The sequence below is a fragment of the Fukomys damarensis genome, unplaced genomic scaffold (assembly GCF_012274545.1).
Source record: "Fukomys damarensis isolate Sample0158 unplaced genomic scaffold, DMR_v1.0_HiC HiC_scaffold_30, whole genome shotgun sequence".
NCBI lineage: Eukaryota > Metazoa > Chordata > Mammalia > Rodentia > Bathyergidae > Fukomys > Fukomys damarensis.
Genome location: NW_022900942.1, coordinates 27,698,973 through 27,717,976, shown reverse-complemented (window position 1 = coordinate 27,717,976; position 19,004 = coordinate 27,698,973). Strand labels below are relative to the sequence as shown.

At 37.4% G+C, this 19,004-nt stretch overlaps 1 pseudogene; it reads left to right on the top strand.

Moving 5' to 3' along the window:
* The first annotated feature begins 15,509 nt into the window (after positions 1–15,509).
* Positions 15,510–17,543, top strand: LOC104870077 (annotated as a pseudogene).
* The last annotated feature ends 1,461 nt before the right edge of the window (positions 17,544–19,004 follow it).

The following is a 19,004-nucleotide window of genomic DNA, read 5'->3' as shown; positions in this document are numbered from 1 at the left end:
AGTGAGGATTGAACTCAGGCCCTTGTGCTTGCAAGGCAGGCAAGAGAACCACTGAGCTAAATCCCTATCCCCCTGTATGATTTTCTTGATGACCCTCTGTATTCTGTTTGCCAGTATCTTATTGAGGATTTTTGCATATGTTCATTAGGGAGATTGGCCTGTAGTTCTCTTTTGTGTTTGGGACGTTCCCTGGTTTTGGAATCAAAGGAATACTTACTTCCAGGAATGAATTTGGAAATATTGCTTCCCTTTCAATTTCATTGAAAATTTTAAACAGTAGTGGCAATAGTTCTTCTATAAATGCCTTGTAGAATTCAGCAGTGAAGCCATCAGGGCCTGGGCTTTTCTTTGTTGGTAAATTTTTAATTACATTTTCAATGTCACTGATTGTAATTGGGGTGTTTAGATTTTTTTTATCTTCTTTGTTCATCTTTGGTAATTTATAAGTATCTAAAAATCTGTCCATTTCTTCTGTGTTTTCCATTTTATTAGAGTACAGGTTCTCAAAGTATGTATTGATGATCCTCTGGATTTCTGCTGGATCTGTTGTAACTTCACTGTTTTCATTTCTAATTGTATGGATCTGAGCATTTTCTTTCCTTTTTTGATACGGTTAGCTAAGGGTTTATCAATTTTATTTATTCTTTCAAAAAAACCAACTCTTCAATTTGTTGATTTTTTAAAATCATTCTCTTAGTCTCTATTGCATTGATTTCTGCTCTGATGGTTATAATTTCCTCTCTTGTATAAGCTTTGGGTTTTTTTTCTCTTCTTTTTCTAGGAGCTTAAAATTCATCATTATGTTGTTTATTTGAGCTCACTCTGTCTACCTAGTATGGGCATTCACCACTATGAATTTTCCATGTAGAACTGCTTTAATTGCGTCCCTTAGATTCCTGTATATTGTATTAGCATTATCATTTATTTGTAAAAACTGACTAATTTCTTCTTTAATTTCCTCTGTGACCTATTGATTGTTCAGGAAAGTGTTGTTCAATCTCCATGTGTTTGTGAAGTTCTTCCAGTTTCTTATGCTATTGATCTCCACTTTAATTGCACTATGGTCTATAAAATACATGGAATAACTTCAATTCCTTTGCATTTATTTAAACGTGTTCTATGAGCTAGTATATTTTGGAGAATGACTCATGTGTAGCTGAAAAGAATGTATATTCTGATTTTGTGGGGTGGAACACTCTGTAGACATCTATTAAGTCCATTTGTTCAAAAGCTTGGTTCAGTTCTAGTATTTTGTTGTTGATTTTTTGTCTGGATGACCTGTCTATTTGTGATAGTGGGGTATTTAGACCCCCCACTACAATTATATTAGTGCTTATTTTCTTTTTCATGTCCCTTAACATTTGTTTTGTATGGTTGGGGGCATTCGTATTTGATGCATATATATTTATGATAGTCATCTCTTCCTCTTTGATTTACAAGCATGTGATGACCTTCTTTGTCTCTCTTACTTAGTTTTGGTTTGAAATTTACTTTTTCTGTGAAAAAGATAGCTATCCTTGCTTTTTTCTGGGCACTGTCACATGATGAACTGTTTCCCATCCTTTTACTTTCAGTCTATGCATTTCTTTTGGAACTAGGTGTGTTTCTTTTATGCAACATATGTTGGATTTTTGCTTCTTAATCTATTCTGCCAGTCTATTTCTTTTGACTGGTGAACTAAGGCCATTAACATTGATGGTTATAATTGATATATACTGACTTATCATTGTCATGTTATTGTCTTGTTGCTGGCTATTTTTAATTTTTCCCCCTCTCCCTTTAGTTTCTTGCCCTGCCTAATTATTTGTTCTGTTGGGCCTCATGCTGTTGTGACCTTCATTTTCTTTTTCTAGGATATTGTTTACAACTGTTTGGAGGCTGGCTTGATATTCATGAAGTTTCTCAGGTATTCTTTGTCATGGAAGTATGTTATTTCCCTGTTCATTTTAAATGAGAGTTTTGCAGAATATATCAGTCTAGGTTGGAGGTTTGTTTTGGTTTTTTTTTTCTTTTGGGGCTTGAAATACCTCAGTCCAGGCTCTCCTTAACCTCAGGTTTTGTGTTGAAAAGCCTGCTATGATTCTGATGGGCTTTCCTTTGCATGTGATTTGTTTCTTTTCTCTAATTGCTTGCAGTATTTTGTTCTTTTGTTGGGTTTCTGATATCTTGACTATTATATTTCTAGGTGTAGATTTGTTTTGTGTTAGAATTTTTTTTTCTCATTGAATTTATTGGTACATTTTAGGTATACAGTACAGTTACAGTCATTGGGATTTGTACCTTTCCATGACATGTCTTGGTTCTCATTTCCCCCCCTTATCCCTGCCCCCTCTTCACTCTCTCCTCCCTTCCCTATTTGTGGCGGTCCAGCCGTCACAACACGAACATGCCTGAGTCGGGGAGTGAGGATTGAGAAAGGAAAGAACACTCAAACCTGAGCAGAGACGCGGAGAAGTCTGATTTATTTCACAAAAAGAGCTCCTTTTATAGGTTCACAGCAACAGGAAGCTTTTAAGGGCACACAACAACCAAAAACACCAAGTCAAAAGTCATTGTTTTTCAAAGACCGGATTTCCTGACTCTTACTGATAACATCAGATCTTCAGCTAACGAGCTTCCTGTTATATCAGGGTGAAAGAGTCAAAACCAGCTTAACAGACAGTTTCCTTGAAGAGTAGCAAATGTTGATGCGCTAATTATACAGGAAGAAGTTATTTTCCAAATGTCAAACTCCAGTGGGCCATGACTGGGCCCCGATATATCCCCCTTTTTATTATATTTAGAGCAGGGACTTTCCCAGCTCAGCAGAAAGACTGTGCCTGTCTTAGGTGAGAAATGTCCAGAGAAATCCCTTACCCGTCATCAAGCCATGAGAATTCTGATACTCATGCTCTATCTTAGATTGGATATTTCTCCGCACTTCTCTTACCCGTCTTTGACTACCAGCCTCTGCAGGGGTTAGATCGTAGGTTGTGGAGGCTTGACATGTAATTTTTACAAGCATCATTATGAAGAGAGGTTGTCTCAAAACCATCACAGAATGAAAGGAAGTCATCAGTTTTGAGAATATACAATTGGTCAATTTATAATTAAAACAGCTGTTGTTATATTCATTATCAGTTTCATAAGCAATCTCTATATCTTACCAATAACATATAAGGAGCATTAACACTAGACATCATCTTTTTCTTTTGTTCTTTGACTTGAGATAACACAGTATTTACGGTATTTCACATATTAAAAGTCTCTATGTTAAAAACATTGAAATTAAGGCTAGTAACTTTGACACCTGACCATAAACATATTTCTCCCAATACAGCAACAAACTTCCAAATGTTTGAGAAAAACCTGAATTTGTCCACCAAAGTAAAGTCCTGCAGACAAGCTTAAGTCCAAGTGATTAGTCCAAAAACTTTTGTGATGTGTCATTAAATGGTCTTTCTTGAGGTATAGTAAAGTAACATAACACCTCTTCCATAAAATAGTAGTACTGCCTATTTCTGTTTCTTCTCCACACAAAGGTAATTATTGTGGAGGTTACTGTCCCATGATACTGGATGTAGATTTGTCAGGATGATCTACATGATGAATGAATCTCTCTGGTACCCATCGAGCTCCATCATGTTCCTGTGAGAAATCACAAACATATCCTCGGCCCCATATTAGAATGGGATTGGGTCCATACCATTGACCAGTCCATACATTTTACCAAGGTATATGGAGAACCTTGTGGATGCCAGAATCTTTCTGCTGCTGAATGACCATGCTTATCAATTTGCAAAAAATTAAAATATAGGTAGCATGATTTAAGTAATTTCTGGGTGAGGAGGGATATAACTCCACCTTTTTTATTTTTAGAAGTTGCACTTTTAATGTGCCATGAGCACTTTCAACTATTCCCTGTCCTTGAGGATTATAGGGAATACCTGTAACATGCACAATATGCATTTGTTGGAAGAATAGTTTGAAGGCCTTACTAACATACCATAACTATTATCTGTTTTTATTTTTTGAGGTACTCCTAAAATGGAGAAACAATATATATAGTGAGCAATAACATGTTTAGTAGCTTCTCCTGTTTGAGCTGAAGCAAGAATAAATCCTGAAAATGTGTCAACAACAACATGTACATACCTTTGTTTTCCAAATTCCATTACATGAGTAACATCCATTTGCCATAGTTGATTAGGAAGCAAACCTCGAGGATTAATACCATAATGTGGAACAGAAGAAAATTGAGGGCAAGTGGAGCACTGTTTAACAATTTGTTGGGCAGCTTCTCGAGGAATCTGAAATTGATATCTAAGAGTACAACTACTTTGGTGATGGAGTTGATGAGATTGATGAGCTAAATCAATTTTAGAAAGGGCAATAAATTTTGTGGAAACATCAGCAAGATGATTTCCCAAAGACAATGGACCGGGTAAAACAGCATGTGCTCGAATATGTCCAATAAAACAAGGAAGAGAACGATTATGAATATAATTTTGTACTTGAATAAAAAGTTGTTGAACCTCTAAATTACTGGTATTAATACAGGCCACAGTTTCTAAGGAAGGAAGGGCCTTAGCCAAATACTATCAGTATATAGATTAAAAGAAACATGGGCAAATTCCTGAAAAACAAAAAGAATGGCACGCAATTCAACTACTTGTGCCGAAGTGGCAGGTGTTGAAAAAACCTTTTCATGACCATCAATAACATAAACAGCTTTTCCATTAGAGGATCCATCAGTGAAAATAACAATGGCATCAGGTATAGGCTTAAATGAAATAATTTTTGGAAAAATGAAGGATTGAAGATTTGCAAATTGTAACAATTTATTAGGTGGATAATGAAATTTAATTTGGCCTGAAAAATATGCAAATGCAATAGCCCAGGAATCACAATTCTGAAACAGCCAATCTAATTGTTTTCCTGTAAATGGAATTACAATAATGGAAGGTTCTAAACCAAAATATTTCCGAGCATTACATCGGATTGATTGAACAAGTTGGGCAACAGCTTCATAATAAGGTTGTAAATTTTTGGCAGGTGAAACAGATAAATGTAACCACAATAAAGGTCCATTTTGCCACAAAACAGCTGTAGGGGAATGTTTGGTTAGAAAAATAAAAGCTTCTAAGGGTTTTTGATAATCAAAATAAAATATCTGTTGATTAGAAATGGCTATTTCCACCTTTTGAAGAGCCAATCGTCCTTCATATGTGAGGGTCCTGAGGGAGGAAGGATCAGGATCCCCTTGCAAGATATCAAATAAAGGTTTTAATTCTCCGGTAGTTAATTTTAAATAGGGACGTATCCAATTTATATCTCCCAATAATTTTTGAAAATCATTCAAAGTTTTCAAATTATCTTTTCGAATCTGTAACTTTTGGGTAAATATTTTTCGAGGATATAGCTGATATCCCAAATATGAAAAAGGAGACTCCTGTTGAATTTTTTCAGGAGCAATAACTAACCCATAATCATTTAAAACCTTTTGTAAATAAACAAATACAGTAAGCAATAATGATTCATCTTCATTTGCTAAGAGAATGTCATCCATATAATGTATCATATAAACAGAAGGATACCTTTGTCTAATACAGGAAAGAGCCTGCGCTACAAACTTTTGACATAGGGTAGGGCTATTTGCCATACCTTGAGGCAAAACTCTCCATTGGTACCTTTGCATAGGTTCCTGGAAATTAATAGAAGGGACACTAAAAGCAAATCGTTTACAATCTGTAGGGGCTAGAGGTATAGTATAAAAACAATCCTTTAAATCAATAACTATTTTAAAAGTATTTCTAGGTATTGCAGAGGCAAGGGGAAGACCAGGTTGTAATGCTCCCATGATTTCCATAGTTTCATTAATCCTTCTTAAATCTTGCAATAATCTCCATTTACCAGACTTTTTCTTTATAACAAAAATTGGTGAATTCCAAGGAGAGACAGACGGTTCAATGTGGCCTTTATCTAATTGTTCCTGCACTAACTGTTGGGCAGCTGTTAATTTCTCACTAGTTAAGGGCCATTGGTCAACCCAAACAGGTTTTTCATCTTTCCAGACTATTGGATCTGCATGGGGTGCAGGCATGTCAATGACCCCTAGGGAAAATATCCCAGGCCTTGTTTAGGAGGATGAGCTGACGGAGTCACAGGAAATTGAATTCCTTGACCTTCCTTTCCTAAACCAACATTAGGCAAAAATCCTTGATCAAACATTTGGTTAGAGACCTTTTGATTAGGGCTATATAAATAAACTCCCATTTGTTGCATGACATCCCTTCCCCATAGATTAACCGGGAGGCCAGGAATAACATATGGTTGAAAAGTCCCACAATGTCCTTCTAAATCACTCCAATTTAATATATCAGTACTTTGTTTAGGATTTCTACTTTGACCAATGCCTTGTAATTGAGAGACAGTCTCCTGCAAAGGCCATGTAGAAGGCCACTGGTCAGCAGTTATAACGGAGACATCAGCACCAGTATCTAATAACCCAGTAAAAGATTTTCCTTGAATTAACAGTTTTATCTCTGGCCTATTGGCTCCAATAGATTGCCATAAGGTCCCTCTCCTGCTAGCATCTCATAAGTTGCATTAAGTTCTCCTTGCTGTCTATTCAGGTGGTTTTGGCCAATTGAATTATAAAATCTTTAGTTACTACTAGTCAAAACTTTTGCAGATCAAAATTAACAGATCCCTTGTAGAATTAGGGTTAAAGGAATGAAAGCTCTTCTTGACTCTAAAACTTTTTATAACAGACTTAAAACCAACAAGCAAGCATAAATACTTTCCATAAACATTCTCTACATACTTAGGTAAAGACAAGATGAACATTCAAAAACCTTTCATGTTAAAAGTACAACTCTTACTTATAGCTTTCCTAATATTTTTTTATCTCATTTATTATGAACCTTCCATAACAAACTTCAGCTTAAAATGTCCTTTTTCTGCTTTTAGATTATTACATCTTAAAATTTGACTGGCTGCCAATAGAACAGTATTAATCTAAAAGAGCAAGTTAAACCTATAATCACAGTTTAATCATTTGCACAAGAAGTGTTACCAAAACTAGTTTTCACTAACAGCTGACTGTCGCAGAGCAGAAGTTTGAGCAACTCCTAGGCTGGAGCAAAAGAGGCCAAACAATGTAAGACAAAGACTTATGAAAACCAAACCGAAAGAAGAACCAGGGACTCTGTCGGGGAATCTCCTTAATCTCCTCTTCCGAAACCAGTACCAGAAGAACACTCTCGACCAGAGGGTCTTGAGGAGGGGAAAAAAATCAACCTCCCTCCCCATAAACAAAGAGACAAAGTTCCTACCAGAAGGGCAAAGGACCTCTCCGGCCCCTGCTGCGGGGAGTCCACTAGCACGTCTGCCTGGACCTCCCTCCCTGCCTCCAAAATGATCCGGATCACAAATTACCAATTCAGACATTAACAGGAAAAGAAAGACACTGAAGCAAAGAAAAGGAAACCAAGGACGAACTATTTCTACAAATTCTAATAAATTACACAATTGCTGGTGCCCTACTCTAGCACCACCAACACACAATAAATCTTTAAGCATATATACAAAAAGCATGCAACTCTTGCCTGCTCCCATTTTTAATATTTACAAGAAAACTCACCGCTCCTCTTTTGCCTTCCTTTTGAAGGTCCTCTTCTTTCTTTTTGATGAGATCTCCTTTTATTCTTTATCCAGCGGTGTCCTTCACTGAATCCCTCGATACTCAGGTCCCTGTTCTTCAAGTACCTGTTCTTCAGGTCCCTGTTCGGGCGCCACTTGTGGCGGTCCAGCCGTCACAACACGAACATGCCTGAGTCGGGGAGTGAGGATTGAGAAAGGAAAGAACACTCAAACCTGAGCGGAGACGAAGAGAAGTCTGATTTATTTCACAAAAAGAGCTCCTTTTATAGGTTCACAGCAACAGGAAGCTTTTAAGGGCACACAACAACCAAAAACACCAAGTCATTGTTTTTCAAAGACCGGATTTCCTGACTCTTACTGATAACATCAGATCTTCAGCTAACGAGCTTCCTGTTATATCAGGGTGAAAGAGTCAAAACCAGCTTAACAGACAGTTTCCTTGAAGAGTAGCAAATGTTGATGCCTTAATTATACAGGAAGAAGTTATTTTCCAAATGTCAAACTCCAGTGGGCCATGACTGGGCCCCGACACCTATTTACAAATACTTTATTTCCATTTTTTCATTTTCTCATGGTTTATTTTCTTTTCCCTTATTACCTTTTCCCTACCCTTCCACTTCCCCTATACCTTTAGCCCTTTTCTTCCTATTTCACACTGTCAATTCAGTCACTAGGATCTTATGTACCCTTATAGTTTTTCACCCCAGAGAAACTATTTGGTATTTATATATGTGTGACTTATTTTTTTCACTTAAGAGTATATCCTCAATATATATCCATTTTCCTATGAATGACTCTAATTTCTCATTCTTATGGCTGAATAGTATTCCATTTTATAGAAAAACCACATCTTCTTTATCCAGTTTCCAACTGGTGGGCAAATGAGCTGTTTCCAGGTTTTAGCTATTACAAACTGTGCCGCTATAAATATAGGTGTGCATGTGTGTGTGTGTGTGTGTGTGTGTGTATGTAGTTTTTTTTTTTTTTTAATTTTTTTTTTTTTTTTGATCATGGTGAGTTGGATTCCTATATGCCTCACTTATCTGTTGTCAAGTTCTTTTGCTCTGTTTAGGAAGTTTTCTGTCATTAATTATGTGAACAGATTTTTGTATGTCATTTGTACTTTCTCCTGCTTATACATGGATTCCTATTAGTCTTATATCATTCTTTTTTGCATCATCTAGGAGCTGTTGAATTGATTTCTTATGGTCCTTTACTATTTTTAAAAGAGCTCTCTTTTCATGGTCACTGACTGCCATTTTGTCTTCTATATCTGATATTCTGTCTTCAGATTGGGTCAGTCTGCTGTGTATACCTTCAATAGAGTTTTTTTTATCTCCTGTTTATTTATTTGAATCTGTTTCATGGATTCCATTTCTTTCCTATGATGGGTATTTATGGTTTCCATTTCATTCCTATGCTAGGCATTCATGGCTTCTATCATGGTCTGAACTCACTATTTTTTTGTCTGTTTCTGTTCTAGAGTTTCTAATCACATCTTTCATTATGCTCACTATCTCTGTAGTTATTTGAGAAATTATTTCTGTTTTGAATTTTTCTAGAACCTTATTGATCTGTTTTGTTATTTCCTGTGCTGTGAGTTCAGGGTGTCCTGGTGGTTGATTGTCAGACTTTTCCACCTCGTTTCCATGGAATTTGCCATGGGTGAGCTGGAAGTCTGCATTTGTGCCTTAAGCATTTTCTCATTTTTATTTTTGTTGTACTTTCCTTGGTTTAATTCCTGGGTTTGAGCTTCAATCTTACTGATACAGCTGTCTTTTGGTTTTGAATCTCTAATGACTCAGAGACACTTTCATTTTCATAATATCAGTAAGGACAACTGATTAAATCAATCACAACTCTTTAGCCCAATTGATACGATCAGCAACACAATAGCATCAAGCACGGCTTAGAAATTGACCATTTGTGAAAGTTATTAATCTATCACCTTTAACTGTATGAATTAAATAAAATTGAGGACCAGCCCAAAATATGTTTACAAGTGAATAAACTCTTCAATATAGCAACTTTACCTTTCAGGATGGGGACTTAGAAGGAGTTTGGAGGAGAAAATAAATAAATAAATAAATAAATAGAAGGATAAGAGAAGGTTTCAATTGAAGCCAAAGAACACGATGATCATGCAGTCTGTAGGAAACTGTTGAAGACAAGAGGGAAAGACAGAGTGAAAGAACACAGACAAGAACAGAACAACTTAACAGTAATAGGGAAGCTATAAATTGTATTCACTTTCCTTTGAAAATAATGACAATCAAGAGAGGGAAAAAGAGAGAAGAAATGAAAAAGAAAGAAGAAATCCAAATTAGAGCAGAAACAGAATAATATGGGGGAGCAAGAAATTGAATGGGAAAAGAAGAAAGAAAAGGAAAAATTTGTAGAGTGAGAAAAAATAAAATTCTAAAATTAAAAATTAAAAATAAGAGGACAAGACAGAAAATATTTGAAGGGCCTCCTTCAGGGTATATCTCTGCTATCACAATAAACAATGTGGGTAGCCATGTGCAGAACTAAGTCAATTCATCTCAGCAAGCCAACAGCAGACCCCTGAGATTCAGGATAAATTCTGGCTGCAAGACCTAAGTTGAGCTCCCTGACCTCATGCAGCTTTAAACTCTGCAAGGTTCTATGGCAGGTTCCAGCTGCTCTTCCTCTGAAGACAGTTCAGGTTCTGATGGAAGGTGGTGATCCCTCCAACTTACCAGCTATGGAGGTCTGGTGTGCCTTTATTGCAGTTTTTCACTTCCGTTCTATATTCTGGAGCTCAGTACAATGACCTTTATGACCATGTGTTCCTCTGCAGTGTGGATCCAGGTACCAGCACAAACCAGAAGGCCCAGTAGCATGGGGGTAGGGATGGGGAATGCTGCAGGAACACCTGTGTGGCTGGGCAGTCCTCAGCAGTCTGCTCTGATGTAGGTCTGGGGCACTGGGGAAACTAATACATTTTTTAAACTATAAAAATTAACTAAAGGCTGGCAACATGCTGAGAACTAAATGTACTGAGAAGCACATGTTCCAGATAAATGGGTTACTTAACATAAGAAGAGTGAGTCTGGTGGTGTTTTAAGTTGCCTCATACCATTTTATTCCCAGTAGCTCTGCAGTGGGCTTAAAATCTAGCAGCTTTCTACTGATTATCTGTGAAAATCACAGCCTAGCAGTCACATTTTTGGAGAGAGCAGAACAGTTTTGGAGTTCCCAAAGGCCATCTCTCCAGAGAACTGTCATTGTTTGGGATTACTTATTGTCATTATTTGGGTTCTTACTATTAGCTTCAGCCTCAGAAATTGTCTTTATGTAATCTGATTCAGACATTATAAAGCATTTTCCTAGGGCATTTGTTGAAAACAATCACTGAGAATGGTTTAACATCTCAGCTGTCTGAGGCAGAGTTGTTAGTTTGTACTAATAAGAAGCTGACCAAAAAATATAAAAGGAAAATTTGGAGAATGAGTTGATCATATGGCTTTGAAATCCCCAACATATTCCCAAGACTTTAGAAGGGAACATGCCTGTAGAGATTGGTGCACATGCCCAGGAAAGGCCCAAGTCTCTCACATCTGACTGACCTTAAGGCTCTGTGGAAACAGAAAGTGAAAGCTAAGGCATGACTTAAATTGCCTGTTGGAGAATTGAAGGCATACCCAACAAGAATATGAAAACCCTTACCAAAAGCTGAGAGACTTGTTGGTTCAAGGAATATAAGAAAACTTTTATTCAATCATTAGCTGACTACTAAGTTAGCTAAGTAGTTACTTTATGGGCCATATAGGACAAAAAATACCTACCCACTAAATGTAAGAGAGATGTTAAAGATGGACAACCTGATTTGTTTCACAATCTTGTATTTTTCAATTATTTTACCTATTAGACATAATATAAATTGTAAATGATCTTTGAAGCCCCTTGTTTTGAATAAATAATAATATTGTTTGATCCAAAGGGTGCAAAAATATTTTATAATAATATTTTTCCTCACTCTGATTGTAGGATAGCTTGTTAGATGTTGGTCAACTCTGTCAACACCACCCACAGAATTATTGTAATCATTGACCACTATTGGAATTTTTAAAGTTTTGTTTCTTCATTCAATTTTATCATTTCTGTATTATGAATAGTTGATAATAAGGAAATATCTTTTTGTCTTTCCATTTTATAAAGCAACCTTTTTCTCTCTGACAGGCTAACATCTGCTTTTTTCTCTTTTTTCATTTTTTCTTTTGGCACTTTCTTCTTATTCAGCCTCAGTGTTCCACACATATGCATTTTGTATTATAAAAGAATATCACTGAGTTCTGGAAAAATATAAAAATTATATGTAACAATGAGTTTTATAAATTGTAGCACAAAATTATAGACTATTTTCACAAGTAAAATAAACACAAATTAGTGAAAGAAAACAACCAGAACTTCCACTAGAAACAAACATCAAAAATTAACTCAACAGTGGGGAATTTAGGTCAGTGGTACCACTGCCTGCCTCACAAGCCAAGCACATGGGCCCAAGTTTGATCACCAGTACAAAATAAATGAATAAATAAATAAAAAAATAAAAGCAACAGAAATGAATACAAAAGGGCCAGGGTTTTAGCTCAGTGGCACCACACTTGCCTCATCAGTGCAAGGTTCTGAGTTCAATCCCCAGTATACACACACACACACACACACACAAAGAATACAACATTTAAAATTAAAAGGTATGAAAAAATAGTGTATATAAAACAAATAAACAAAAGTAAATGTGTATCTTGTGCAAACAAGAATCAACTGGTTGAAACGTCACCTGCCCAAGTGACACATGAGATAATCAAGATGTAAACAAATGTGCTGCCTCATGCTCACTTTGGCAGCACATATACTAACACTGGAACAAATGCGCTGCCTGAATGACACCTAGGGTAAAATGTTAAGTGGTTAAAAGAACTAAAGGAAATAATTTCTCAAGAACTAAAGAGAGGAATCAGAATGATTTCTCACCAAATACAGAAAAATCAATAATGACATAGAAATTATTTTTTACCAAAGCAAATAGAAAATTTGTAATAAAAAATACAGTAATAGGGGCTAGATATGTAGTTTAGTGGTAGCTCATCTGCATAGCAGAGTGAAGCCCTGGGTCTGATCCTCACAAAGGAAGAAAGAACAATGCTCAACAGCTATTTAAACTAACAAAAGACTCAGTGTCTTTGAAGACAAATCAATTGAGATTAGCTGAAGAAGAGCTAAAAAATGTGAAGAATAAGAAACAGAGCCTCAAAGGCTTGTGAGACAAAAGCCTGATACAAGTATGCCAATATATGCAGAGTAGAAGCCCCAGAAGAAATGAGAAAAGGAAATGAGATAAAAAGAAATGTGTCTGAATTTGATGGTGAAATTTAAAATGAAAAAGCTTCCCATATTCAATGGGAAATACAATGTGCACATCCAAGATAGTCAACAAATTCTGGTTAGGATTCATGAGATCCAAACTTAGACACATCACAGTTAAACTGCTAAAAGCCAAACACCAAAAGAATGTCTTAAAAGTAACAAGTAAAAATGACCTATTTATACAAGGGTGACCAATAAAATTAACAGCTGACTTTTACTTAGAAAAATGGAAGCCAGGAGACAGTGGGAGAACATGCAAAGCATTGCAAGAAAAAGTCAGCTAATCAAGAATTCCATATCAGTAAAAATATTCTTCAAAAAATAATGGATAAGTCAGGTTTGTTGGCACATGTATGTAATCCTAGCACTCTGGGAGACTGATGCAGCAGGATCATCAATTCAAGCCTAGCCTGGACAACTTAGTAAGACCTATGTCTCAAAAAATAAAAAAGGGCTAGGGGTAAAAGTGCACTGGCCATGGATTCAATCCACAGTAATGAACAAAAAAGGGAGGGGGAAAATAGCGAATGACATAAAAATTCAAGGGAATTTATCTTTAGTAGAACCGTTCTATGAGAAATTCTTAAGGAAATCCTTCAGGCTGAAACAGACACTACATAGTAACTTGAATCTACATGAAAAACTAAACAATAGCCATAAAAGTAACTATGCAGGTAAATGTAAAGGGTAGTACAAATGTGTTTTTATGTGTAAACTCTTTTCTCACCTGACTTAAAAGGCAATGATATAGAATAATAATCATAAAATTACGTTGATGTGCTCATTATGCATAAAGATATTATTTGTATGAAAAATAGCACAAAAGTAGGGGAAGAGAATGGATCTATATTGTACAAAGTGTTTGCATACAACTGAAATTAAGTTGGTATTATTCCAGGCAGATTATTTCAAGGTAAGGAGTTGTTTTTCCCACTAAAGAAAAAGTAATTACATACAATAGCACAAGATACAATGTGAGAATTTAAATGCTAATTTATATTAATAAAATATGTGGAAATAGAGGAATAAAAAAGATATAACACAGATAGAAATTCATAGCAAAATGATTTACATAATTAAGGTGAAAATTAGATGTTTTTAAATGAGGGTTTTACAGGAACAAGACAAAGATGTCCATTCTCAACACTTCAAGACAAAGATGTCCATTCTCAACACTTCTATTCAATATTGTGCTGAGTTTCTAGTCAGGGTATTCAGTCAAGAAAAAGAAATAAAGGCACCCGGAGAAGAAATGAAGAATTAAAATGATCTCTATTTATAGATAATAACATAATTTGTACATAGAAAATCCTAAAACCTACTAGGACTAATAAGCAAGTTAAATAGAGTTGTAGGACACAAGATCAATACATATAAATAAATTACTATATACTAACAGCAAACAACAAAAGTAATATTAAGAAACAGATTTATATATAACACCATCAAAAGAGAATAACATACTTAGAAATATGTTTAACAAAAGAAGTGGATATCTTGGACACTGAAAACTGTAAAGGCTTCTAAATGAATGGAAAGATACCATTTTTAATTACAAGACTCAACAGAGATGACAACTTTCTCAAGTTAATCTAAAGATTCAATGCAATCTTTATCAAAGCATCAATTTTTTTGCAGAAATGGAAAAAATGACTAAATCCATATCGAAATGCCAAAAACCAAGAATAGTCAAAACAGTGTGAAGAAAAAAACTCAAAGTTAGAAAATTTAGCACTTTGAGATTTTAAATTTTACTACAAACTATAGTAATCAGGATAGTGTAGTACTAGCATAATAATAATTTCCAGATCAATGAAATAGAATTGTGAGTGTATAAACACATCCATATATTTAAGAGCAATTGATTTCTGCCAAGAAAATTAATGGAGAAATAATATCTTTTTTAAAAATGGTGATGGGATATAAAAAGAATGGATTTGGATTTCTACCTTATGCCATTTCACATTAACTCAGAATAGATAGTGGACCTTAATTGAAGAACTAAAACTCTGAAGCCCTAATAAAGAAACAGGTATATAAATATTTATAATCTTGAAATAAGCAATGGTTTCTTTGTCAGGGCGCCTAAAGCATAAGTAGCCAAAAGAAAAATAGAAAATCTGAGTCCACCAAACCTAGAAATCTTTGTCCTTCAAAGGACACTGTCAAGACACTCCTGCGCACTTGCCCACAGGGCTGTTCTGAACACATGCAGGTCCTGGGACAATCAGCCAGCACCACTCTATCCTGTGTGTGCCCAGCTGTTCCTAGAGGAACCAGGACAGCTCGGCGGCCCTCCAGCATGGGTCCCTGTGTGAGCATGCCCAGTGTAAGCCACTAGTTTGGTTTGGGTCTAGGTTTCCAGTAAGTGGCCTGCAGGACTCCAGAGAGATCCCAAAGAGCTGAGCCAAGAGCTTTTTGTGTGCTGAGGGTGGAGGAGGCCCCTGCTGCCTGACTGCAGACCCCATCCAGGAATGCTAGCCTGCCTGACCCACAGGTACTTACTGGAAGTCCTGCAGGAGGGCTTCAATGAACAACAGCTGCAGGCCTGTGTGGCCCGGGCTGAAAAGGAGGCCATCAGTGAAGCCTGTACAGGACCTGAGACAGGATCTCCAGGATGGGGTGATCCTGGCATATCTCATAGAAATTGTTGGAGAAAAACTATGGGGGTACAACTGAGTCCCAGTAACAACAAGAGATGAAGAATAAGGTGAAGAAAGTGCTATAATTTGTGGCCCAGAAAGATTCATATGCATCAGACTTCAGCTAAAGATATTGTGGAAGGAAACCTAAAATCTATCATGAGGCTGGTCCTTGCCTTGGCAGCTCATTTCAAACCAGGTTCTAACAGGACAGTGAGCCAAGGACAGGACTCCAGATCCCTGCTGCAGAATGACTGACCACACTGTGCCACTACAGGGGTCCAGGGAGTAGCTGCTGCTCTGGCTGATGTGTGCTGTGACATGTCACAGTCAGGACTGGATATCTTCCGATACAGACAGAGGAACAGCAGCATGGATGAAGAGATTGAGAATCTGTACTGGAGTGTGTGAGCACTGGTGCAGCAAGCAGTATGAAGGGCAGCAACGGGCCCATGTGAGTCTAGCGGCTCCAGTCTGACTTCACTCAGTCCAATCCACAGTGCAAAGAGTGAATCCATGAAATCCCAGGTGGAAGAGAAGGCAGATTTTGTGATTATTTCCTCAGAAGTAATAGGGAATAGAACAGAGGAGACAGACTCTCCATTATCCCAAAACTGGCAGCCAAAGAGCCCTGGAACCTATCTGGAGACCTCATGGGAAGAACAGCTGTTGGAACAACAAGAACATTTAGAAAAAGAAATGGAGGAAACAAAGAAAATGGTATCAGAACTACAGGCTTCACTGCTCAATGGATCCTTACCTGAAGATGAACAGGAGAGGCCTCTGGCCCTCCGTGAACCCAGAGTCAATCCCGAAGAGCAGCTAATTATAATCCAGAGTTGTCTGGATCAGAGCATGGAGGAAAATCAAGACCTAAAGAACTGCTGAAATGTAAACAAGAAGTCAGAAATTTAGAGGATCAAGGATCCCTTGCAGCAGAGATTGACTCAGCAGGACACATCTGTTCTTCAACTCGAACAAGAACTACTGAGGGCAGCTATGGACAAAGATGAGCTGCATAACCAGAATGGATCTGCAGAGGAAGCTAGATGAGAGGAACTGGATCTTGGGAGAATATAAAAAAGAGCTGGGGCAGAAGGATCACCTCCTTCAGCAGCACCAGGCCAAGTTGGAAGAAGCACTCCGGAAACTCCTGGATACCAGTTACCAGCAGGTGGATCTAGAGAGGGAGCTAGATCACAAAGATGTCCTTTTGGCTCATTGTATGAAAAGAGAGGCAGATGAGGTGACCAACTACAACAGTTACAACTCTCAAAGCAATGGTTTTCTCATTCCAACGGCAGGAAACGGAGAGGCTTCCATCATTCACAGAGGGACCAGTGACCTGTAGCTTGTCTCAGATGCCCTGCGAAGCCTTAACAAAAGTTTCAGCGGCCATGACTCTCAGCACCACACCATCGACAGCTTGGAGCCGGGCATCTCCAGCCTCATGGAGCATCTGCACATCGTGGAGACAAAGAAGAAACAGGAAAGCAAGGTTCGGGGCAAGTCACCCAGAACTCAGGCAGTTAGTGAATACCAGGATTCTTGGCTGCCTCATTCGAATTTGCCTCACTCACAGAGTTCTCCAGCTGTCAGCAGCTCCTGCACTACAGTGCTCTATTTTACTGACCGGTTGCTTACGCCCTTCATGGTCAATGTACCAAAGAGGTCAGGGGAGGTGACATTGAAGGATTTTAAAGCAGCTATTGATTGGGAAGGGAATCATCGGTATCACTTCAAAGCACTGGATCCTGAGTTTGGCACTGTCAAAGAGGAGCTTTTCCATGATGGTGATGCCATCCTGGATGGGAAGGAAAAATTGTAGCTTGGGTGGAGGAAGACCATGAAGAGAATTCACCATGAGGATTGAAATCTGATTACTCTCTGGCTGCTTCATTCGGTAAAGGGGACTAAAACCAAAGACTAAACCTAAGAAGTTTTTAAATTGTGCTATCAGTATCAAAGTTTCTCCAAGTGTGAAGGTCATGGGCCAGTCCTATTTCCTAGCATATCTGGTACTTAAAATCCCTATCCAAATGTAGACCATGGGTTCACCTGGAATTCCTTGTCCATGGGAACAGTGTTTTGTTCCACTCTGAGGACAAAAAACTGAAGGCCTCAACCAATGGGGATGAACGATCCCACTCCTGTGAGGCATGGCTGCTATTATCTGGAAACTGAGAATTAGATGCATCACTCCTGTGTGTTACAGTATTCATCTAACTGGCCTCAATGGTTGCACCAATCAGAGTCCCAGCATTTGTACTCACAGACAAGGCAAAGGTATCAACTTTTCTGCTTCTTTGCAGATCCTGCAAACTAAGAATAATTCGTGAGGTGGTACTGAAGATGAAAGCTACTCTTTAATAATCATTTGAACTGGATGTGGATGATGATGAATTGTTGATTGTACATTGGAAAAAGAGCTGCCCATATTGTGCTGTACTATGCTAAAACCGTAAGACCTTGGGCCACGTCTGGTCTTAACTGATTCTGAAGCTTGTGTTTTAAACCACATCACGTATATTTCATGTACTACTAGTTTTCTCTGGGACTCTTTAACTTTAGAGCCATTTATTTTTCTTTGAACTGATGACCTTTATGTTTGAAAGGAATTAGGAGTGAAATGGTCCTTAAAAATTCAGGCAAGTATGGAAAGAGGCTGCTACCCATATCTTCTTGACTTTGTCTCATGACTTTCTTTAACTCATGGAATCTCTTTGCAGTTACAAGGAGAGAGCCCATTAATTCAGTGTTTCTTTGTGATTTATGAGTACTAAATATGAATTACTGGTCTGCTCCCATTTTAAGATTAGAGTTACTTTCTATTACATATTTAGTCTAGGTTTATGTTTCAGGGCACAATAGAAACCATGGGGCATGGAGCATGAGTTGTGAATGGCAGGGTTGATTGAGGAACTTAGAATCATTTCTCATATGCAACACCATCCAGTGTAGAAACTAAAAGTGTTCAGCCATTAGAGATTACTTGATAACCTGGGTTTTTTCATTCATCCACCCAGCACTACCAACTAATCAGCCAATATATATTATATGTATATCCAAAAGCAGTCTCTGACCACCAATGTACACTGCCAGACAGAAGAGAGAACAGAGCGGTTTTAGGTTCTCGATCTATGTCTTCAGTTCATCTCCTCTTTTAAGACACTGAACAGATGACTCTTTGGAATTGAGATAACATCTTATTGTTTTCTATGGACATATCTTTTAAAAATAGTTCATGTTTGGAGAATTCTTTTATACTCATTTGCTTTTTTGTCTGAGGACCATGTCTATTTTTATAACTCAAGCATGAGTTTTATA